We start from the raw sequence: 24,910 nt of genomic DNA, 5'->3' as shown, positions 1-24,910 counted from the left end.
AATGTACAGAAATCAGTTGCATTTTTCTGCACCAATAATGAAACAACAGAAAGAGAAAAAAGAAACTGATCCCATTTATAATGCATCAAACTATAAAATACCTAGGAATAAACTTAACCAAAGATGTGAAAGATCTGTATGCTGAAAACTATACAAGCTTATGAAGGAAATTGAAGAAGACACACAGAAATGGAAAAACATTCCATGCCATGGATTGGAAGAATAAATATTTTTCAAATGTCAATACTACCCAGAACAATCTACACATTCAATGCAAACCCAATCAAAACTGCACCAGTTTTCTTCAAAAAACACAGAACAAACAATCCTAAAATTTGTATGGAACCATACAATAGCGAAAGTAATAGACCCTGAATAGCCAAAATAATATTGAAGAAGAAAACCAAACCAGGAGGGATCACAATCCCAGACTTCAGCCTCTATGACAGAGGTGTAATCATCAAGACAGTATGGTATTGCCACAAAAACAGACACATAGACCAATGGAATAGAATAGAGAACCCAGAATTGGACCCAAAATGTATAGCCAAGTAATCTTTTACACAGCAGGAAAGAGTATCCAATGACAAAAAGACAGTCTCTTTAGCAAATGGTGCTGGAAGAACTGGACACCAACATGCAGAAGAATGAAACTAGACCACTTTCTGACACCATTCACAAAAATGAACTCAAAATTAATGAAGGACCTGAATGTGAGGCAGGAAACTCTCAAAACCCTAGAGAAGAAAGCAGGGAAAAACCTCTCTGACCTCAGCCACAGCAATTTCTTACTTGACACATCCCCAAAGGCAAGGGAATTAAAAGCAAAAATGAACTATTGGGACGTCACCAAGATAAAAAGTTCTGCATGGCAAAGGAAGCAATCAACAAAAATAAAAGGCAACTGATGCAATGGGAAAAGATATTTGCAAATGGCATAAAGGGCTGGTATCCAAAATCCAAAAAGAACTCATCAAACTCCACACCCGAAAAACAAATAATCCAGTGAATAAATGGGCAGAAGACATGAATTGACACTTCTCTAAAGAAGACATCCAGATGGCCAATAGGCATATGAAAAGATGCTCAACGTCACTCCTTATCAGAGAAATACAAATCAAAACTACAATGAGATACCACCTCACGCTGGTCAGAGTGGCTAAAATGAACAAATCAGGAAACTTTAGATGCTGGAGAGGATGTGGATAAATGGGAACTCCTTGCACTGTTGGTGGGAATGCAAACTGGTGCATCCACTCTGGAGAACAAGGTGGATGTTCCTCAAAAAATTAAAAATAGATCTACCCTATGACCCAGCAATAGCACTGCTAGGAATCTATCCAAAGGGTACAGGAGTACTGATGCATAAGGGCACATGTACCCCAATGTTTATAGCAGCACTTTGAACATTAGCCAAATTATGGAAAGAGCCTAAATGTCCATCAACTGATGAAGAGATAAAGATGTTCTCCAGTGCACATGGTACGTTCTCCAGAATAGACCATATACTGGGACACAAATCAGTCCTCAGCAAGTACAAAAAGATTGAGACCATACCATGCATATTTTCAGACCACAATGCTATGAAACTCGAAATCAACCACAAGAAAAAAATTTTGGAAGGTAACAAATACTTGGAGACTGAAGAGCATCCTACTAAAGAATGAATGAGCTAACCAAGCAGTTAAAGAGGAAATTAAAAAGTATATGGAAGTCAATTAAAATGATAACACCACAACCCAAAACTTCTGGGACACAGCAAAGGAGGTCGAAGAGGAAAGTATATAGCAATCCAGGCCTTCCTAAAGAAGAAAGAAAGATCTCAGCTACAAAACCTAAACTTACACCTCAGGGGGCTGGAAAAAGAACAGCAAATAAAACCCCAAACCAGCAGAATACAGGAAATAATAAAGATTACAGCAGAAATCAATGTTATCGAAAACAAACAAACAAAAAAAAACAGTAGAACAGATCAATGAAACCAGAAGCTGGTTCTTTGAAAGAATTAACAAAATTGATAAACCACTAGCCAGTTTGATCAAGAAGAAAAAGTAAAGGACTCAAATAAATAAAATCAAGAATGAAAAAGGAGAGATCACAACCAACACTGCAGAAATAAAAACAATAATAAGAGAATATTATGAGCAATTATATGCCAATAAAATGGGTAATCTGGAAGAATTGGACAAGTTCCTAGAAACACACAACCAAAACTGAAACAGGAAATTTGAACAGACCCATGACCAGTAAGGAAATCAAATTAGTAATCAAAAATCTGCCAAAAAACAAGAGTCCAGGGCCAGATTGCTTTCCAGGGGAATTCTACCAAACATTTAAGGAAGAGTTAACACCTATTCTCTTGAAACTGTTCCAAAAATAGAAATGGAAGGAAAACTTCCAAACTCTTTCTATGAAACCAGCATTACCTTGATTCCAAAACTGGACAGAGACCCCACTAAAAAGGAGAACTATAGACCAATCTCCCTGATGAACATGGATGCAAAAATCCTCAACAAGATATTAGCCAACTAGAACCAACAATACATTTTAAAAAATTATTCACCATGACCAAGCGGGATTTATGCCTGGGATGCAGGGCTGGTTCAATATCCGCAAAACAATTAACGTGATTCATCACATCAATAAAAGAAAGGACACGAACCATATGATCTTCTCAATAGATGCAGAGAAAGCATTTGACAAAATACGGCATCCTTTCTTGATAAAAACCCTCAAGAAGGTAGGGATAGAAGGATCATACCTCGAGATCATAAAAGCCATATATGAACAACCCAACGCTAATATCATCCTCAATGGGGAAAAACTGAGAGTTTCCCCCTAAGATCAGGAACAAGACAGGGATGTCCACTCTCACCACTGTTATTCAACATAGCATTGGAAGTATTAGCCTCACCAATCAGACAACACAAAGAAATAAAAGGCATCCAAATTAGCCAGAAGGAGGTCAAACTTTCACTCTGGGCAGATGACATGATACTCTATAAAACCCAAAAGATTCCACTCAAAAACTGCTATAATTGATTCATGAATTCAGCAAAGTTGCAGGATATAAAGTCAACACACAGAAATCAGTTAAATTCCTTTACCCCAACAATGAAGCGACAGAAAGAGAAATCAAGGAATCGATCCCATTTACAGTTGCACAAAAAAACATAAAATACCTAAGAATAAACCTAACCAAAGAAGTGAAAAATCTATACACTGAAAACTTTAGAAACCTTATGAAAGAAATTGAAGACACACAAAAATAGAAAAAGATTCCATGCTCCTGGATAGGAAGATACTTTATACTTTAACAAATATTGTTAAAGTGTCGATACTACCCAAGGTAATCTACATATTCAATGCAATCCCTATCAAAGTAACACCAGCATTCTTCAGAGAGGTAGAACAAATAATCCTAAAATTTGTATGGAACCTGAAAAGACCCCGAATTGCCAAAGCAATCTTGAAGAAGAAAACCAAAGCAGGAGGCATCACAATCCCAGACTTCACACTGTACTACAAAGTTGTAATCATCAAGACAGTATGGTACTGACACAAGAACAGACACCCAAATCAATGGAACAGAATAGAGAACCCAGAAATGGACCCACAAATGTATGGCCAACTAATCTTTGACAAAGCAGGAAAGAATATCCAATGGAATAAAGACAGTCTCTTCAGCAAGTGGTGCTGAAAGAATTGGACAGCGACATGCAGAAGAATGAACCTGGACCACTTTTTACACCACACACAAAAATAAACTCAAAATGGATGAAAGACCTCAATTCAAGACAGGAAGCCATCAAAATCCTTGAGGAAAAAGCAGGCAAAAATCTCTTTGATCTTGGCCACAGCAACTTCTTACTCAACACATCTCCGGAGGCAAGAGAAACAAAAGCAAAAATGAACTACTGGGACCTCATCAAAATAAAAAGCTTCTGCACAGTGAAAGAAACAATCAGCAAAACTAAAAGGCAACCAATACAATGGGAGCAGATATTTGCAAACGACATATCAGATAAAGGGTTAGTATCCAAAATCTATAAAGAACTTATCAAACTCAACACCCAGAAAACAAATAATCCAGTGAAGAATTGGGTGAAAGACATGAATAGACACTTCTCCAAGGAAGAAATTCAGATGGCCAACCGACACATGAAAAAATGCTCAACATCACTCATCATCAGGGAAATACAAATCAGAACCACAATGAGATACCACCTTACACCTGTCAGAATGGCTAACATTAACAACTCAGGCAACAACAGATGTTGGCGAGGATGTGGAGGAAGAGGATCTCTTTTGCACTGTTGGTGGCAATGCAAGCTGGTGCAGCCACTCTGGAAAACAGTATGGAGGTTTCTTAAAAAACTAAAAATTGAAATACCTATGACCCAGCAATTGTACTCCTAGGCATTTATCCACGGGATACAGGTGTGCTGTTTCAAAGGGGCACATGCACCCCCATGTTTATAGCAGCACTATCAACAATAGCCAAAGTATGGAAAGAGTCCAAATGTCCATCGATGGATGAATGGATAAAGAAGATGTGATATATATGTATACAATTGAGTATTACTCAGCAATCAAAAAGAATGAAATCTTGCCATTTGCAACTATGTGGATGGAACTGAAGGGTATTATGCTAAGTGAAATTAGTCAGTCAGAGAAAGACAAAAATCATATGACTTCACTCATATCAGGACTTTAAGAGACAAAACAGATGAACATAAGGGAAGGAAAACAAAAATAATATAAAAACAGGGAGGGGGATAAAACAGAAGAGACTCATAAATATGGAGAACAAACTGAGGGTTGCTGGAGGGGTTGTGGGAGGGGGGATGGGCTAAATGGGTAAGGGGCATTAAGGAATCTACTCCTGAAATCATTGTTTCACTATATGCTAACTAATTTGGATGTAAATTTTAAAAAACAAAAATTAAAATTAAAAAAAAAGAAGATGTGGTTTATATATACAATGAAATACTACTTGGCAATGAAAAAGAATGAAATCATGTCATTTGCAGCAACGTGGATGGAACTGGAAGTTATTATGTTGAGTGAAGTAAGTCAGTTAGAGAAGTACAAATATCATTTGTTTTCACTCATATGTGGATCTTGGGAAATTTAGAAAACCATGGGGGAATGGAAGGGGGAAAATAGTTGCACACAGAGAGGGAGGGAGAGAAACCACAAGATACTCTTAAATACAGAGGACAAACTGAGGGTTGATGGGCGGTGGGGGAGAGGGAAATGGGTGATGGGCATTATAGAGGGCACTTGTTGGGATGAGCACTGGGTGTTGTACGTAAGCCAATTTGACAGTAAATGATACTTAAAACATGAATATTCGACTGACTGAGCCACTCAGGCACTCCCAATAGTTCTTTTTTTAATGTTTATTTACTTTTGAGAAAGAGACAGAGCACTAGCACTGGAGGGGCAGAGAGTGAAAGAAGGAGACACATAATCTGAAATAGGCTCCAGATTCTGAGCTGTCAGCACAGAGCCCAACGTGGGGCTTGAACTCGGGAAAGGTGAGGTCATGACCTAAGCCAAAGTTGGACACTTAGCCAACTGAGCCACCCATGCGCCCCCTTTTTATAAAATGTAAATAGATTATACACACCAATCAAAAGGCACAGAGAGGCTGAAATAATTAAAAATGACACCCAGCTGCTTGAGATATGCATGGAAGACATCAGGGAGATTGTTATCACAGATATAAAAGAGTTAAAAAGCAATCAGAAATGAAAAATGCAGTAACTGAGATTTGAAACCATCTGGATGTAATGACCACAAGTAGGAAAAAAGCAGAGGAATGAGCAAGTGATATAGAAGACAGAAAATGAAAAATAGGGGACTTGGGTGGCTCAGTCAGTTAAGTGTCCAACTTCAGCTCAGGTCATGATCTCATGATTCATGAGTTCAAGCCCCGTGTTGGGCTCTGTACTGACAGCTCCGAGCCTGGAACCTACTTCAGATTCTGTATTTCCCACTGTCTCTGTCTCTGTCTCTTTCTCAAAAATAAATAAACAATATTAATTTTTTTAGAGAAAAAGAATGAAGCTGTACCAAAGAGAGAAAGAAGAATTATGGTGCAAGAGAAGACACTTAGGAAACTCAGTGACTCTATCAAATGTAACAATATTCATATAATAGCAGTACCAAAAGAATAGAGGGAAAAGGAGGTAGAAGGTTAATTTGAGGAAATAGTAGCTGAAAACTTCCCTAACCTGTGGGAAGGAAACAGATATATAAATCAGGAGGCACAGAGAACTCTCATAAAAATCAACAAAAGCAGGCGAACATCAAACCATATTGTAGCTAAATTAGCAAAACCTAGTAATAAAAAAAGTTCTAAAAGCAGCAAGACAAAAGGAGTCCTAACTCACAAGGGAAGACCCATATGGCTAGCTGCATATCTCTCCACAGAAACTTGGCAAGCCAGCCGTGAGTGGAATGATATATTCAATGTTATACATGGGGAAAATCTGTAGCCAAGAATATTCTACCCAGCAAGGCTGTCATTCAGAATAGGAGGAGTGATAAAGAGTTTCCCAGACAAAAACAAACACAAACACAAACACATACACACAAAAAAAACAAAAAACAAAAAAACGTAAAGAAGTTTATGACTACTAAACCAGCCCTGCAAGAAATATTAAAGGGGACTCTTTGAGGGGGGATGAAAGACAAAAAGTGAAAAGACTGGAAAGGAACAGGGAAAATCTCCAGAAACAATGACAAAGCAAGTAATAAAATGGCATTAAATACATATCTATCAATCATTACTTTGAATGTAAATGGACTAAATATCCCAATCAAAAGACATACTGTGTCAAAATGGGTAAAAAACCAAGACCTATCCATATGCTGTCTACAAGACACTACTTTTAGACCTAAAGACAAAGGCAGATTAAATGTAAGGGAATGGAGAAATATTTACATTCAAATGAACGTCAGAAGAAAGCTTGAGTAGCAATATGTATATCAGGCAACCTAGATTTAAAAAATTTTTTTTTCATTGTTTATTTATTTTTGGGACAGAGAGAGACAGAGCATGAATGGGGGAGGGGCAGAGAGAGAGGGAGACACAGAATCGGAAACAGGCTCCAGGCTCCGAGCCATCAGCCCAGAGCCTGACGCGGGGCTCGAACTCACGGACCGCGAGATCATGACCTGGCTGAAGTCGGATGCTTAACCGACTGTGCCACCCAGGCGCCCCCAGGCAACCTAGATTTTAAACCAAGGACTGTAACGAGAGATGAAGAAGAGCACTTCTTATCTCTTATCATAATAAAAGGGTTCAGTTCAACAAGAAGATTTAACAATTATGAATATTTATGTCACCAGCTTGAGAGCACCCTAATATATAAATCAATGAATAAAAAATGTAAAGGATCTAATTGATAATAACACAATATAGTAGCTCTCTCTAACACGCCACTTACACCAATGGACAGATTATCTAAGTAGAAAATCAACAAGGAAACAATGGCTTTGAATGACACATTGGACCAGGTGGAGTAAACAGATATATTCTGATATTTCATCCTAAACAGCAGAATAAATATTCATTTTGAGGGTCCATGAAACATTGTCCAGAATAGATCTCATACTAGGTCCCAAATCAGGTCTCAAAAAGTCCAAAAGATTGAGATCACACTATGCATATTTTCCAAACACAACACTATTAACTTGAAGTCTGCCACAATAAAAAATTTTGAAAGACCACAAATACATGGAGGGTAAAGAGCATGCTACTAAAGAATGAATGGGTCAATGAGAATATTAAAGAAGAAATAAAAATTACATAGAAACAAATGATAATGAGAACACCATGGTCCCAAAACTTGGTGATGCCACAAAATCAGTTATAAGAGGGAAGTATATAGGAATACAGACTTACCTCAAGAAGCAAGAAAAATCTCAAATATGCAATCTAAAATTACATGTAAAGCAGCAAGACAAAGCACAACAAATGAAGCCTAAATCATCAGGAGAAGGGAAATAATAAATATTGGGGCAGAAATAAATGATATAGAGAACAAAAACAACAGTAGAACAGATCAACGAAACCAGGAGCTGGTTCTTTGTAAGAATTAATAAAATCAATAAACCCTTTGCAAAAAGAAAAGATAAATAATCCTAATAAATTAAATGATGAATGGGAGAGGACAACAAATATGAACAATTATAAGAGAATATTATGTAAAATTATATGCCAAAAAACTGGGCAATCTGAAAGAAATGGAAAAATTCCTAGAAACATATAAACCAGCAAAATAGAAACAGGAAGAAATAGAAAACTTGAACAGACCAATAACCAGCAAAGATATTGAATCAGTAATCAAAAATCTCCCAAAAAAACAAAATTCAGGACCAGATGGCTTCCCAAGGGAATTCTACCAAACATTTAAAAAAGAGTTAATACCCACTCTTCTCAAGCTGTTCCAAAAAAATAGAAATGGAAGGATGACTTCTAAACTCATTCTATGAGGCCAGTATTACCTTGATTCCAAAACCAGACAAAGACCCCATTAAAAAAGGGAATTCCAGGCCAATAATCCTGATGAACATGAAGGTAAAAATTCTCAATAAAATACTGGAAAATAAAATCCATGAGTACATTAGAAGAATCATTCACCACATCAAGTGACACTTATTCCTGGTCTGCAAGCATGGCTCAATATTTTCAAACCCATCACTGTGACACACCACATTAACAAAAGAAAAGATAAGAACCATATGATTCTCTCAAATGACAGAAAAAGTGTTTCACAAAGTAGCATGCATTCTTGATAAAAAACCCTCACCAAAGTAGGGATAGAGAGAACATACCTCAACATCATAAAGGCCATATACAAAAGACCCACAGCTAACATCATCTTCAATGGGAGAAAATTGACCTTTTTCTCTATGATCTGGAACAACACAGGTATGTCCACTCTCAGTATTGTTACTTAACATAGTACTGGAAGGTTTGGCCTCAGCAATAAGACACCAACAACAAAACACTCATCCAATTTTGCAAGAAAGAAGTAAAATTTTCACTATTCGCAGATGGCATAATACTCTAATCAGAAATCCTGAAAAACTCTACCAAGAAATTGCTAGAAGTGATAACACTAATTCACCACAGTCGCACACTACAAAATCAACATGCAGAAATCTGTTTCATTCCTATCCACAAATAATAAAGCAGCAGAAAGTGAAATCAAAGAATTGATCACATTATAATTGTTCAAAAACTGTAAGAGAACTAGAAATAAACCTAACCAAAGAGGTAAAATATCTGTACTCTGAAAGCTACAGAACACGTATGAAATAAATTGAAAATGACTGAAAGAAATGGAAAAACATTCCATGCTCATGGATTGGAAGAAAAAATATTGTTAAAATGCCTACACTACCAAAAGCAATCTACACATTTAATGACTCTATCAAAATGCCACTAGCATTTTCCACAGAGCTAGAAAAAACAAACCCAAAATTTCTTTGGAACTACACAAGACTCTGGATAGCCAAAGCAACCTTGAAAAATAAAGCAAAGCTGGAGGCATCACAATTCTGGAATTCCAGCATATTACAAAGCTGCAGTGATCAAAACAGTATGGTGGTACTAGCACAAATGTTGACATATAGATCAATAGAACAGAGTAAAAAACAACAACAACAACAAAAAAAAACAGAAGTAGACCCACAGAAATATGGCCAATTAATCTTTGACAAAGCAGGAAAGAATACACAAGGGGAATTAATTGTCTCTTCAACCAACGGTGTTAGGAAAACTGGACAGCAACATGCAAAATAATAAAACTAGGCCACTTTATTAGACCATACATAAAAATCAATTCCAAATGGATCAAACACCTAAATGTGAAATTGGAAACCATCAAAATCCTAGAGAAGAATGTAGGCAGTAACCTCTTTGACCTTGGCTGTTTCAACTTCTTACTTAGATATGTCTCCAGAGGCAAGGAAAACAAACAAAAAAAAATTAACTATTCAAATTTCACCAGAACAAAAAGCTTCTGCACAATGAAGGGAACAATCATTAAAATGAAATGGTAACCTATGGAATGGAAGGAGAGATTTGCAAATAACATATCTGATAAGGGGTTAGTATCCAAAATATATAAAGAACTTATCATTCAACACCCAAAAACAAATAATCGAATTAAAAATATGGGCAGAAGCCATGAATAGACTTTTTTTTTTTCAAAAAGAACACACACAGATGATGAACAGACACATGAAAAGTTGCACAAATCACTTTTTAGATAGTACTTCACACATGTAATAATGGTGAAAATTAATAACACAAGAAACTAAAGGTTTTGGCAAGGATACAGAGAAAAGGGAACCCTCATGCACTGTTGGTGGGAATGCAGACAGATGCAGCCACTCTGGAAAATGGTATGGAAGTTTCTCAAAAAGTTAAACCACCCTATGATCCAGCAATTGCAACACTAGATATCTACTCAAAGAATGTAATGATAAAGAGATCGATTGATCAAGAAATTGCATTGCAAATACATATGCATCCAATTGGAGCACCTAAATATATTAAATAATACTACCAGATTTTAAAAGAGTAGCAAGGCAGCAATACATGATATCACAAGGCTTCAATCCCCCCATTTTAAACAATGAATAGGTTCTGTTTTGACACAATTGGCAGCACCCAAAGGCAAATCCCATGAGATGTCAGGCCAAATATCTGGAGATCTCAGGCACTAACTTGTGGAGAAAAGGCCAGAGCCTGATTATAGCAGGATTCTTGCAGAGAGAGTAGTGACACCAAGTAGCTTTTCTTTCCAGAAACCAACTTTATTCTTGCCAGCACTGCTCAGTTAGGTTTGTACCCAAAGAACAGAGCCCTGAACACCATGTGGCATAGTTTTTTATATATTTTTTACTTCTTTGTCTCCCATATGGTAACACACAAACATGTATTCTGATTAAGTGGTCTCATGTTACAAGGTCATGAGGAATGTTGTCAAGTATGAGAATAGCAAGGTTGCCTTGAGGTGTTTTTTTTTTCTTTCCTTGGGGAGAGGACCCTACCATATTCCCCCCTTTGATGCTTGGACCCCTCTATTTAGGGTCAAAGAGCATTATCTTGGCTTAGAGGTTTATATTTTTATAACTTCATTACATGAGTGACTGTCTTTTTTAAAATTATGGCCTCAATGAGACTGGAGGCAGACCATAAAACCAGGGGAGCTGAGTAAGGTAAGATTAAGCACCCTCCTAAAATTAGGAACATAATCTCCATGAGGGTTTGGAATCCCCCAAGAATTGAAAACTGTCTTCCAAATAACTCCCTGGCGTTTCAACCATTCCAGGTCTGGACTGGGACATGAACAACCTTTTTTATTTGATCTGTGATCTCCTCGATGACTTTTTCCTCATCATGTATCTGTAGGCAGCAGTTGCTCAGGTTAAATTTTCACAAACACCTCTCTCAGAAGCAAGCATGTAATCTAAGGCATCGATAGATGGCATTGCACATTTTGGTTTGTTGTTTGGCTAGTAAGTTAAGAGCTCTGGCAGTTTCATTGGTTATAATTTTTACAACTGATAGTAGTCTAATTATGCAGTGTAGCATGTAAATGGGAGTGTAGTAGTCCCAATACCCATCCTCTGGCCAGGTGGCAGTGCCATAATATTGGCTTGGGAGGCCATTCATTATATTTTTAATTGTTAATTTGTAGGGCACACTGCTTTCTTTGAGTCTCCCTGTCCCCATACATTTGGACTACCAAATGTCTTCCTCTGGCAAGTGGGAGCAGGAAGAAAGATGGACGAATAGTTTTCAGCACATATGACCCTGACCAGAATGAGGGAAGTACTATATAGGCTGTCCTTCCACATATCTAGCATAGTCCACCCACAATGTGATGGCTGTGTTGACATTGTCTCAGGCCTCTTAGAGATGACAGAAGTTAGACAAGGGATGGGGATCCAGATCAAGGTGATCTGGGATCCCCCACCATTGGATTTTTCCAGCAGTTGCATTATAAAATCTTAGGCCTAGGCATGTTAGGTTTTTAACAGAGGCGACGATGACTTTTTTCCCACTAGGCAAGACAGGTTTTTCCAATAATTGAGCTTTTGAGAAGCCAAACTCTGATAGTAGGACTGGGGTATTTTGTTTTACTATAAGGTTTGTAGGTATCTAATTTTTTAGTCTCTTATGGCCATTGTTTCCCCATGTTGGTACCAAGGAGGTATACTATCCACAAAAGGAAGGTGAGTGTTAACAGAAACCTCTTATCACATTTTTAGCTGGCTGGGACGGCCTCAGCCAATCCTATGGCAAAGAGTAGAGCAAGAATCACAATAATAGTGAGAAACAAGGTGTGACAGTGCATCACAGTAAGGAAACACATAGAAAATAAGGACAGTCCTTTGTTTCACTGGACTGTCAATTCCTCAAGCTTTTGCCATGCGTAGGTTAGTAAGCTTCTGGAGTGACTAAGGCAGGGCTGGAGTCTCCTGGGGCCTCTGGAGTTGCAGAGTGCTTTTTTGTATGGTCAGCTTGTGGAGCATTGGTGGATCAGGAATGCACTCCCAGTTTCAAGATTCTGGCTTCACTCTGCTGTAGTGAATCCAGGGACCCACTTTCGCTATCTTTACTGCAGTGGGTGTGGACAAAATGACAGTGAAGGGGCCTCTCCAGAGGGGTTTTAGGAGGTGGACGTCTTATTCCTTTGTTCATATTGCATCTCCTGTTTTAAAGGGGTGAGTGTCTGTGGTCAGATTCACAAGGAATCATTCCCTGACCCAGTGGTGTAAGATGGTTAGGGTAAAGTCAAGCGCCCGCATCTGTTGTTTTAGGGTTAGATTGTCTATCTCATTAAGATCCCCCCTTATACCCTTGATAATGGCGGGGAGGGTGCCCGTAAAGGATTTCATAAGGAGAGAACCCCAACAGCTTCTTCGGCCTCCCACTTGCAGCTGCAGTCTGCCTCCCTGAAGGTCCCTTATCTCTCCCTGCCTAATGTTAGCCCTTTCCCTATTTATTTCTCCCCTGGAATAGGGCCTGTAACTGCTGTTAGGGAACAGGAACCATGACCACTCTGGCTTCTTCAAGCTTATAACGGACAGTGTAGGGTAACAGCAGTTAGAGTCTACCCAAGGGTCAGTCGAGTGGCCCACAGCATGATGTTACAGGAAGGTTGGCAGGCATGAGGCAGCATAAACATTAGTAGACATAAAGAGAAAAACACAAAGTAAAGATTATAGTGACTAATAAGCATCTTAAGATACTGTCTACAGTTTTCAAACCTGTCAAATAATCTAGGAGAGACCCTGACTTTGTAAACAACATATGTCAGGGAACCTCTCAAAACCCAGGTGATGGAGAAGCAGAAGCAGTAAGTAATCAACGGTGGCTCTATTTTCAAGAGTTTGGCTCTAACTTAATTTAAATGAAAACTTTTTAAGCACCTAATGATTGTGAGGTGTTATTTAGAGTTTTGCTGAATATAAGCAGACTGTCTCTTTTATTTTGATACGTAAAACTTTTTTAAGAGTCGGGAGCTCTACTGGAGAAAGAGTCAAGGCAGCCATTTACCATTATTAATTTGTAAATTTTTAGATATTATTTTATAAAGCAGAATTATTATTTTTGTGCCTTTTCTTTCTTGTAAGGGAAGGCCTTTACCTAATTAGTAAAAGTATTAACCCATACAAACAGATGTTGGAATTTTTTTTTTGACCTTGGCATCTGAGTGAGACTTAATTGTTAGTCTTTCCTGGATGATCTCCAGTTCCTTGATTGTCTGAGAGAGCAAGTTTGTGGTTGAAAGGATTGTTTTTAAGACATACTTTACAGCCTGATAGTACTTGCAGAACTGTCCTTGACAAATTTTTTTCTAGTAAATATTGTTTGGACCATTTGGATAAGTTTTGTCCATCCCTAAATGAAAGGCCTGATGTTGTGTTTTAATCATCTTATAGCTCTGTGAGCTTGGTAATAGTAATTGCCCTGCTCTGTCTGTAACCATTCCAAAGGGCTGGAGACAGTGTCTAGAAGTCAGACCCCAGTTTATTTTGGGGGGAGGAGAGTAGGTGGGATTGAGTCTCCTTTAATAACTGATATGGGGCGCCTGGGTGGCGCAGTCGGTTAAGCGTCCGACTTCAGCCAGGTCACGATCTCGTGGTCCGTGAGTTCGAGCCCCGCGTCAGGCTCTGGACTGATGGCTCAGAGCCTGGAGCCTGTTTCTGATTCTGTGTCTCCCTCTCTCTCTGCCCCTCCCATGTTCATGCTCTGTCTCTCTCTGTCCCAAAAATAAATAAAAATGTTGAAAAAAATTTAAAAAAAAATAACTGATATAGCAGCAAACTATTTTCTTGAATCCTGGTATCTACAGCCTATAATATCTAATAATTGTCAAAATTCACAGTGAGGCTCTCTGGCATTATCAGTAAAGAATGAGAAAAAATTAGATTTCCCCATATACATCCCAGGGGCTGAGAGAAAAATTCAGTTAGAAGTTTTTTGAAGATGCCTCTAATCATCATGCTGTGTTTGGATAGTTGGCCTGGAGTGGAAAGGGGGACAGGAAAGGTAGCTCTGGTGTTAAGAAGGAAATCAACCAGTTTTCCTTCTATATTTAGAGTTACCCGAGGTTCTGGGTTTCTGATAGACAGTTGGTTTAGGGGAGCCACCATGAAGAGGCCCAGGCCCTGGTTAATCCCTTCCAAGGACATTGGTTATCTGAGTCCTCACAGAGGGCATTCAGATCTGCAGGGATTGTTTCCATACAAGGGGCATGGATTATGGGATTTTCATTTCCGTTGTCCCCTCTGAAGACGTTCTCATTTTAGTGATCGGAACAGCCATATAAATGGCACTTGGTGCCAGGATCTCCGGAAGTCCGGTCTAACATATTAGGTAAGGCCACAACTAAGACCTCAGGTTTCTTTTTTTTTTTTTAACTTCTTTTTCCGTTTTGTTTGTAATATACCCAACTGGCAGCTCCTAAGAGCTCCTCCAGTGTCCCTTCAAGGTCAACAGCCAATTTTTGCATTTTCTTTGAATATCTAGGGCTGATTGAGTGACAAATTTGTCCTTTAAAATCATCTCAGCCTTAGGGGTGTCAGGGGGGGATAGCCATATATTTAATGAGAGCCTCCCTCAACCATTCCAGGAAGGCCATTGGGCTCCCATTTTGTGTTTGTAAAATAGTGGTTAATTTAGCATAATGTAAGGGCTAAATCTTAGATTTTTTTTTTTTTTTTTCCAAAACATCTGTTTCATTAAGAGTCTGATTTAACAAAGCATTATATCATTCCAGGTCAACTCAAAAACATGTGTAATATTCCAAAAACCTTCACATACTTATCTGATCAGAAAATTTACCTAGATCTCCTTTTATCTGTCTTAAACTCTGTAATGTAAAGGTTTTTTTTTTTTTTTTTTTTTTCTGGGATTCTAGCTTTTTGTAAGGGAAACATTCCTGTTACATTATAGGGTGGGTAGCAGGGAGCAGAATTGTATTATCATTTTTTTATATATAAATTGAAGACCTGAGGAGGAGGTGGTGGAAGACTTCCTTTCCTCCTTCTCTAGGTCTGTTTTGGATACAGGTAAGGGGACCTTAATTGTTTCCCCTCCTGATTGCTAGACTTTAGAAAGCATTGTTATTAAATTAGGATCCACCTTACATTGCTTACACATATCTTGATTTTTTTAAGGCCCAAAAACAATGAACATAGGGGAATTCTCCCCATTTTCCTTCACATTTGCAAAACACATCCAATTGTAAGATAGTATTGTTATTGATATTTTCCTCTGGCCACCAGTTTCCCTCTACCAATCTGTATAGGGGCCAAACCTTTGTGCAAAAGAGAATGAATCATAATGCATTCCAGTGGAGTAATGGCCTTGATTGGGAAATTACCCATATATAGGAAAAAGGAAGAAAGTTGTCCCTTATCTCAATTTCCTATAGCTGGCCAGGAGAAACCTCATTTCCCAGCCCCTCATTTTGGCTGGCTATGCGACTGGCAGCCAAAAGCCCTGTCAGCCTTGGGAGGTGCTGGGAGTAGTCATTCTTACCCAGGCTTGACTCTACCTCCAAGAGCTGGCCTGGTCTTTCTTGTTTTTTTTTTTTCTTTTTCTTTTTAACCCCTCAGTTTCCCACCTGTAGGACCTAGGGGGTATGGACTATGACCAAACAATATTTTCTTGGTTGTCATAGTATGCGTTAATTTTTTTTTTGGTCTAACAATAACTTACATATTATTCATTGGCCATTGAGGGAGGAGGTTAAAGAGTCAACGTCAAGGTCTATTCCCCTGCCTTTTGCAACAATGCACACATAAATATGTTTCAGCCATGTGGATATCCATTTTTGGCATACAATGGGCTAACGTTAGTAAAATATTCCCATGTATCTTAATAAAAGCCCTTCATATATTTTCCATCCCTCATATGGCAGAGGCATCTATTCCTCTGCTAAACAGGAACAACACAAATGTGGAGGATTTGGAGGCCAGCATGAAGGGTATTGCCATCATTTTCCCACCCTTTGGATCAAAGAAGGAGGAATTTTAATCTTAACCCTGTGTACTTTTAAAATCCATTTATTTTGGGGCGCCTGGGTGGCGCAGTCGGTTAAGCGTCCGACTTCAGCCAGGTCACGATCTCGCGGTCCGTGAGTTCGAGCCCCGCGTCAGGCTCTGGGCTGATGGCTCGGAGCCTGGAGCCTGTTTCCGACTCTGTGTCTCCCTCTCTCTCTGCCCCTCCCCCGTTCATGCTCTGTCTCTCTCTGTCCCAAAAATAAATAAATGTTGAAAAACAAAATTAAAAAATAAAATCCATTTATTTTAACCTTAGTCCATCCTGACCACACGTAAAATTTCTTTTTAAAGATTTTTCTTCATGAAACTTCTACAATTTTTCTTTGCATTTATTTAGATTTTGTCCCAAGCCATTTTTCTCCAAATAACAAGTCTCATTTAGGACAAAATTACTTTCTTTTACCTTAAGCAAAAATATTTTTTCATTTCTTATATTTTTATTTTATATCTCCTACTTTTCTACTACAGAGTTGCTTTTCTTACTTTTTTTTATCAGTTTTAACTACATGTGGCAGAATTTTAACTCTTAGAAACCTTAGTCTCCAGTGAAAACTAAGTAGTAACAAATTGTGAACTCTATGTTACAACAGAATTTTTTTTAGATGGCAAACTTATGAATCCATTAAGCACAAAGCATGCTTTTCAACAGTTCCAAATATCCTTAGTTTTTTTTCTGCAACAAGTCAGAAGCACAAAACTACATCTAGTAATTAGTGCTTTAGCCTCTTATCTCATTAGATATCCAATGAATTCAATCTCAATTTATCATGCAAGCAAAACTTTAGCACTTTAGGTTACCAAAGACTTTGAAGCTATCTTAACAATTACCCATGAAAACTTTAAGACAGACAAAATTAACCATCACCTTAAGTCATCCTTTTGTTAATAAATTGGAACAAAGATAACATAAGCTTATTTGACCTTCAGCAAATCTAAGTAGAATATTTTTTTTTAGTGTTGATAAACATTGTCTATCTCAAACCAACAAACTTAAATTAGCTTAAACACTGAATACATTTTACCTGAGTCCACATAAGACAATTTGTTCCACCAACTGGAACATTGGTGGGGAAATCTGATGTCAGGTGGTCTTCACTCCTCAACAGCTAGGGTGGGAGGAGGAGCTGATGGTGCCTGTGGCACTGAGGAGCCAGTTATGCAGGCTGCCTCCCAGGTGGTGCAGAAACAAGAGGGAGGGAAGGAATGGCAGAAGAAGGGAGGTGCCAGCAGAAAGCAGAGAAAAAGAATTCTTAGTTTTAAATCTTGTCAGCTCAGACAGAGGAGCAGACTCCAGGTTACTTTTGTTTTGTTTTCTGCCAGTGGAATTAGGCAGTCAATGTCAGTCTAAAAAAGACAGGGAATTTCCTCAAAACAAAAGAAGTTTTGGCAGCTGCCTAGGAATATTCCTTAAAGTCCCTGTTCTGAGGTAGAATAACCAGAGACAGTAGGCTCTAATTATCATAGTCATTGACCCAGAAAATGAAGGAGAGACAAGTCCCCATACACAGTCATATGGTGACTCCAACCTGCCACCCAGTGCCCAATGCCTTAGAGTTGCAGCTTCATTCCTCTTCCTTTGTGGAATTATTAGTGCAACTCTAGGAGGTGATCACACTCCTCTTCTGCCTATTACAGGCAGGTCTACCAAAATGAACCTGGGTTCTTACCAGTCTGACGGGTGCTCCCTGAGCAGGTTCCTGGGCCTCACATGTTCCATTAGTGCACACCAGGTCCTCGCCCTGGGGAACCAGGAGGGCTAGTCTCCTGCAGATCAAGCAGTCTGCTGGTGCTAGGTGAGCTTCCTCTCCCAGTGCCCAGAGGTTCACATCCCCGGTGGCAAAGGAGGTGGAAATGCACCATCTCAGAATCCCAGATGAGAGCCCCCAAGTAAGTAGCAGGATTCTCACAGAGAGAGTCATGACACTGAGGCTTTTCTTTCCAGGAAGCAACTTTATTCCTGCCAGCACCACTTAGTTGGGTTCGTACCCAAAGAACTGAGCCTTGAATGCCACACGGCATAGTTTTTTATATATTTTTTATTTCTTTGTCTTCCATATATGGGAACACACAAATATGTATTCTGATTAAGTACTCTCATGTTACAAGGTTGTGAGGGATGCTGTCAAGTAGAGAATAGCAAGTTTACCTTGAGGTGTGTTTTTTTTTTTTCTTTCCTTAGGGAGGGAACCCTACCACAGGATCACCATAGTCCAGTCCTGTACACAGATATGAACATGGCCCTAAGAGCATTTTCCAGCTTCGATTGGGTAGGGAAACCACATCTTCCCCTGAAGTGCAGGCTGACTTGCCTTGGCCACACCTGGCAGGACCCGGGGGCAAATCTCCTGAGACTGAAGCGAGGGGGGGTCATCTCACTGGCAGCACCACAGAGCTGGTACTTAGGAGCCAGGGTTCTCGTTCATGACGGCAAACAAAGCCCACGGAAAATTTTCCAGATTCCGGACAGGGGGAGACAAACCCGATTCCTGAAATGCAGCAGCCTGACTTCCATTTGGATGCAACTGGCAGGACTCAGGTCCAATCTCCTGAGATATCATGCCATGTCTTGCAAAATCTAGGCACCTTCATTGGGGAGACCAGCAAGAGCCCCCAAAACAGAGCAGGGATTTGTTCATGGAGGTAAAAGGTCTCAGAATGCATTTTCTAGGTTCCGGTGTGGGGGTAAACAGCCCCGTGCCCCCCCCACCAAACATGTCCTGGCTTCGTTTTTGAGATCCCTCCTGGGATCCACCAGCAAGTCTCACGAGAATGTGGGCCAAATCTCACAAGATCTAGGGCATCACCTCACAGGCACCTAGGTAGAGTTGGGATACCCTCGCCGGACCTCCTTCATGGAGGTGACCAGGGGCCCGAAAGACCCTTTCCATCTGAGGAAGGTGGGACAAACCTCCGTTCCCCCCCTCCAAAGGCAGCCTGGCTTCCATTCGGAGCCACCCGGCAGGACCCAAGGGCAAATATCACAAGATCTCAGGCTGAATCTCGTGGCATTGGGCGCCATCTCCTGGGCACACTTTCAGCGCCTCCCCGCCCTAGCCCCCCCACCTCCCCATCCGGAAGGACCGATCCTGATCTGGGATGCTGGGAGGTACACTGGTTCTCCTGAAGCACAGCCTGGCCTCTGTTTTGACACACTGTGGCACGAACCTGGGGCTGAATCTCATGAAATATCAGGCCACATTTTACACCATCTCGGGCGTCATCTCCCGGGCGCGCGAACAGAGCCAATATTCTCTAGCTGAGACAGAGACAATAGGGCTAGGGAGTCATTTTCCAGTATCGGGAAGGGTGGGGGAGGAACATTGGTGGAGGGGGACACACCCCCGCCCCTGAAATGCAGCCTCCTGTCTTTTTCAACATACCTGGCAGCAGGACCCCAATGCAAATCTCGTGAGGTATTGGGCCATGTCCCACGAGATCTTGCACCTTGGAGGGGGAGGGAGGGTGCTACCTGTTCAGAGCCGGAACTCATCCGACCTAGCCCTGTTCATGGAAACAAGATGGCCCAGAAAGTGTTTCCCAGATTTGGGATTGTGTGGAACACACCCATGCCACTGAGATGTGTCTTGGCCTCCATGTTTTCACAGCTCCTGGGGCCCACTGGAAAATCTCAGGAGGTCTCAAGCCAAAACCCACAATACCTCCAGCGCCGCCTGGCGGGCACTGGCCCAGGGCTGGATCTCCCTAGGTGAGTCTAGTTCATGGAGACGAACCAGCCCCAGAGAGCCTTTTCCAGCCTCTAGAGGCTAGGGAACACACCCACTCCCCTCAAGTGCAGGCTGACACTCTTTGTGACAAGCTTGGCGGGACTCAGGGGCAAATGTTGTGAGATCTTGGGTGCCATCTCGTGGGCACCACAGGCAGATCCAGAACTGCCCAGTTGAGCCTGGAGCACAGAGGTGAACAAGGCCCGGCAGGCCTTTTTGGGCCTTGGGCTGGTGGGGACACCCCTGTTCCCCAGAAATGCAGCCTGGCTTCTGTTTGGACAGCTGGCGAGACCCTAGGGCAAATCTCGTGAAATCTCAGGTGAAATCTCTGGGGATCTCAGTTGCCAAGTCACAGGCCTATGGCCAGAGTCGGATCTCAATAGCTGAGTCCTGTACAGGGAGGGGAATGTGGCCCGAGAGCCTATTCCAGCTTTGAGTGGGTGGGAAAAACACGCCCTCCCCTGAAAGTGCAGCCTGATTTCTGTTCAGACCCATGTTCAACTCTTTGAGTCAACACTGTAAATAAAACATCTCTCTAGCACCATCTCGATTTATTAAGTTAGAAGTATTTGAAAACTTATACAGGCAGCCATAAGGAAAGTGCCATATTCTCAACTCTGAAACAACAGTGTGTAGAAACAATCATTTAACTAACCTGTTGTTTCACTATGTTAGAAGTGTTGGAAAAGCAAGGTGTAGAAGTATAATGAAAGAGCCATACAGTCAACTTTGTGAAACAACACTGTGGAGAAACCATCCTTCAATGAACCTCTTGTTTCACTGAATCAGCATTGTGTGGAAACCTATGCAGGGAACAACATGGAAGGTGTCATATACTGACTGAACTGTAAAACAACACCGTGGAGAAACTTTCAACTAACATCTTGGGTCACTAATTTAGAAGTCTTAGAAATTTATGCTGGGAACCAGAAGGAAAGAGCCTTAATCTTCACTCTGAAATCACACTGTGGAGAAACCGTAATGCAATTAATATCTTGTTTCACTTAGAAGTCTTTGAAAACTTATTCAAGTAACCCTTAGGAATGTACCATGACTCAACTATGGGGGGAAACCATGTGGTGAAACCATTTTTCAAGTAACATTGTTTCAGTAGGAGGGAACATTTGAAATATATGTGAAGAAATATAAGGAAAAATAAGTTGAGCCATAGGCTCAACTCTGTGACAGAGCACTGTGGAGATATCATCATTCAACTACCATCTTGGATCACTAAATTAGAAGTGTTTGACAACCTATGTGGGGAAACATAAGAAAGTGGTTTATACTCAATTCTGTAAAACAAATGTGTGGAAATCATCTTTAAACAAACATCTTGCATCACTAAGAAGAGTTTGAAAACATATGTGTGGAAGTATAATTAAAGTGCCATCCACTCAACTCTGTGGAACAACACTGAAGAGAAATGATCTTTCAACTTCTTGTTTCACTAACTTAGAAGTGCTTGAAAACCTATGTGGAGAACTATAAGGATAGTGCCACATACTCATCTCTGTAAAATAGCACTGTGGTGAAACCATCTTTCAACTAACATCTTATGTCACTAAGTTAAGAGGAGTTTGAAAACATATGTGGAGAAGTATAAATAAAGTGTGATGCCATCTTTCAATCTCCTTTTTGTTTCATTAAGTTAGAAGTGCTTGAATACCTATGTGGAGAATTGTAAAGAAAGTGTCATATACTCATCTCTGTGAAAAACACTGTGGAGTAACCATTTTTCAACTACTTCTTTCATTAAGTTAGAAGTGCTTGAAAACCTAGACCTAGAAAGTAAGAAGAGTGTGCTATACCCAACCAACTCTTTGAAACTACATGGCAGAGAAGCCATTTTTTAACTAACAGCTTTTTTCACTAACATAGAAGCATTTGAAAACTTATGCAGGTAACTGTAACGAAAGTTCCATACACTCAATTCTGTGAAACAACACTGTGGTAAAACCATCTATCAATTAGTATCTTGTGTTACTAAGTTAGAAGTGTTGGAAAAACTGGAAGTATAACGAAAGTGCCTTATACTCAACTCTTGGAAACAAAATTGTGGAGAAACCATTTTTCAACTAACAGCTTGTTTTGCTAAGTTAGAAGTATTTGAAAAATCATGTGGGTAACTTTAATGGAAGTGCCAAATACTCAACTGTGAAATGACAGTGTATAGAAACCATCTTTCAACATTAAGAAACAAAATATGCATTGAAAGATGCTTTCTCCACAGTGTTGTGTCACAGCGTCAAGAATATGGCACTTTCCTTATAGTACCCCGCATAGCTTTTCAAACACCTTCAACTTACTGAAAGATTTTACTTGGAACATGGTTTCTCCACATGGCTTTTCCACAGAGTTGAGTCTGTGGTATTTCCCTTCTGTAAGGGAATTCTGGAAAACAAACTTGTGTGGAAACCATCTTTAAACGAACATCTTGTATCACTAAGAATAGTTTGAAAACATATGCGGGGAAGTATAAGGAAAGGGCCATACACTCAACTCAGTGAAACACTTCTGAGGAGAAATGATCTTTCAACTTACTTCTTGTTTCACTAACTTAGAAGTGATGGAAAACTTACCTATGTGGACAGAGAACTATAAGGATAGTGTCACATACTCATCTCTGTGAAACAACACTGTGACGAAACCATCTTTCAACTAGAGTTACCCGCATGAGTTTTCAAACACTTCTCACCACAGTGGTGTTTCAGATTGAAGTATATAGTTTCTTGCATAGTTCCCTGCATAGATGGTCAAAGACGTCTAACATGGTGATACAAGATGGTAGTTGAAAGACGGTTTCTCCACAGTGTTGCTTCCCCAAGTTTAGTATATTGCACCATCATTAAAGGTCCCTGCACAGGTTTCCACTCACTTCTAATTTAGTGAAACAAGATGTGAGTTGAAGGATGTGTTCTCTACAGTGTTGTTTTACAAACTTGACTATAGAGCACTTTCCTTATAACTCTATGCCTATCTATCCCAACAGTTCTAACTCTGTGAAGCAAGATGTTAGTTAAAATATATTTTCTACATACTATTGTTTCACGAAGTTGACTTTATGGCTTTTTGTTACAGTTACCCGCAAAAGTTTTCAAACACTTCTTTCTTAGTGAAATAAGACATTACTTGAACAATGGTTTCTCCACAGTGTTGCTTCAGATTGAAGTATATAGCACTTTTTCTTATAGTTCCCTGTAGATTTTTAGACCTCTGTCTTACTGATACAAGATGTTAGTTGAAAGGTTGACCTTTTGTAGCAACGTTGATGGAACTGGAGGTGTTATGCTAAGTGAAATAAGTCATACAGAGAAAGATAGATACCATATGTTTTCACTCCTATGTGGATCCTGAGAAACAACAGAAGACCATGGGGGAAGGGAAGGAAAAAAAAGGTTAGAGAGGGAGGGAGCCAAAACATAAGAGACTCTTAAAAACTGAGAACAAACTGAGAGTTGATGGGGGGTGGGACAGAAGGGATGGTGGGTGATGGGTATTGAGGAGGGTACCTGTTGGGATGAGCACTGGGTGTTGTATGGAAACCAATTTGACAATAAATTTCTTATTTAAAAAAATAAGTAAATAAACATTTTAAAAAAAGAAATTGTTTCACCACAATTTTGTTTCACAGGATTCAGTGTATACCACTTTTTCTTTATAGTTTCTCGTAGATTTTCAAACACTTCTAACTTAGTGAAACAAGATGCTAACTGAAGGATGGTTTCTCCACTATGTTTTTTTTTTCACAGAGTGGAGTATATGTCACTTAGGTTATTCTTATATGTCTAGGTTTTCAAGAACTTCTACCTGTAGTGAAACAAGATGGTAGTTGAAAGATGTTTTCATGACAGGGCTGTGTCATGGAGTTTAGCATATGACAATTTTCTTCTAGTTCCCCTCCTCCCCAGGTTTTCATACACTTCTAACTTAATGAAAAAATATGTTTGCTGGAAGATGAATTCTTCCACAATGTTGTTTCACAGAGTTGAGTACATGGCAATTTCCTTGTAGTTCCTCCTATACGTTTTCAAATACCTCCCACATACTGATTCAAATGTTACTTGCATGGTGGTTTCTTCAACATTGTTTTTCCACAGAGCTGAGTATACGGCACTTTCCTTACTGTTACCCGCCTTAGTTTTCAAACACTTCTGAGTGAGACAGGGTGTTACTTGAAAGATGATTTCTCCATGTTGTTTGGCAGAATTCAGTATATACCAATTTCCTTATACTGTCCCACAAAGGTTTTCCAACATAGTGAAACAAGTAGTTGATAGCTGGTTCTTGTGCTTTGTTTATTCCCAGAGTTGAATATAGTCACTTTATTTATCGTTCCCTGCATAGGTTTTCAAGCAACTGTAACATAGTGACACAAGAAAATCCTACAAAGATCGTTTCTCCACAGTTTTGTTTCAAGAGATGATTATATAGGACTTGCTATATATGTTTATATGTATATATGTTTCCCTTCCCTTATGTTCATATATGTTTTCAACCATTTCTAACTTAGGTGAACTAAATGTTCATTGAAAGTTGTTTTCTTCACAGTGATTTCCCCCCCCCACAGAGATGAGTAT

Source organism: Leopardus geoffroyi, chromosome E2, assembly GCF_018350155.1.
Source record: "Leopardus geoffroyi isolate Oge1 chromosome E2, O.geoffroyi_Oge1_pat1.0, whole genome shotgun sequence".
NCBI lineage: Eukaryota > Metazoa > Chordata > Mammalia > Carnivora > Felidae > Leopardus > Leopardus geoffroyi.
This window is presented reverse-complemented; position numbering follows the sequence as displayed.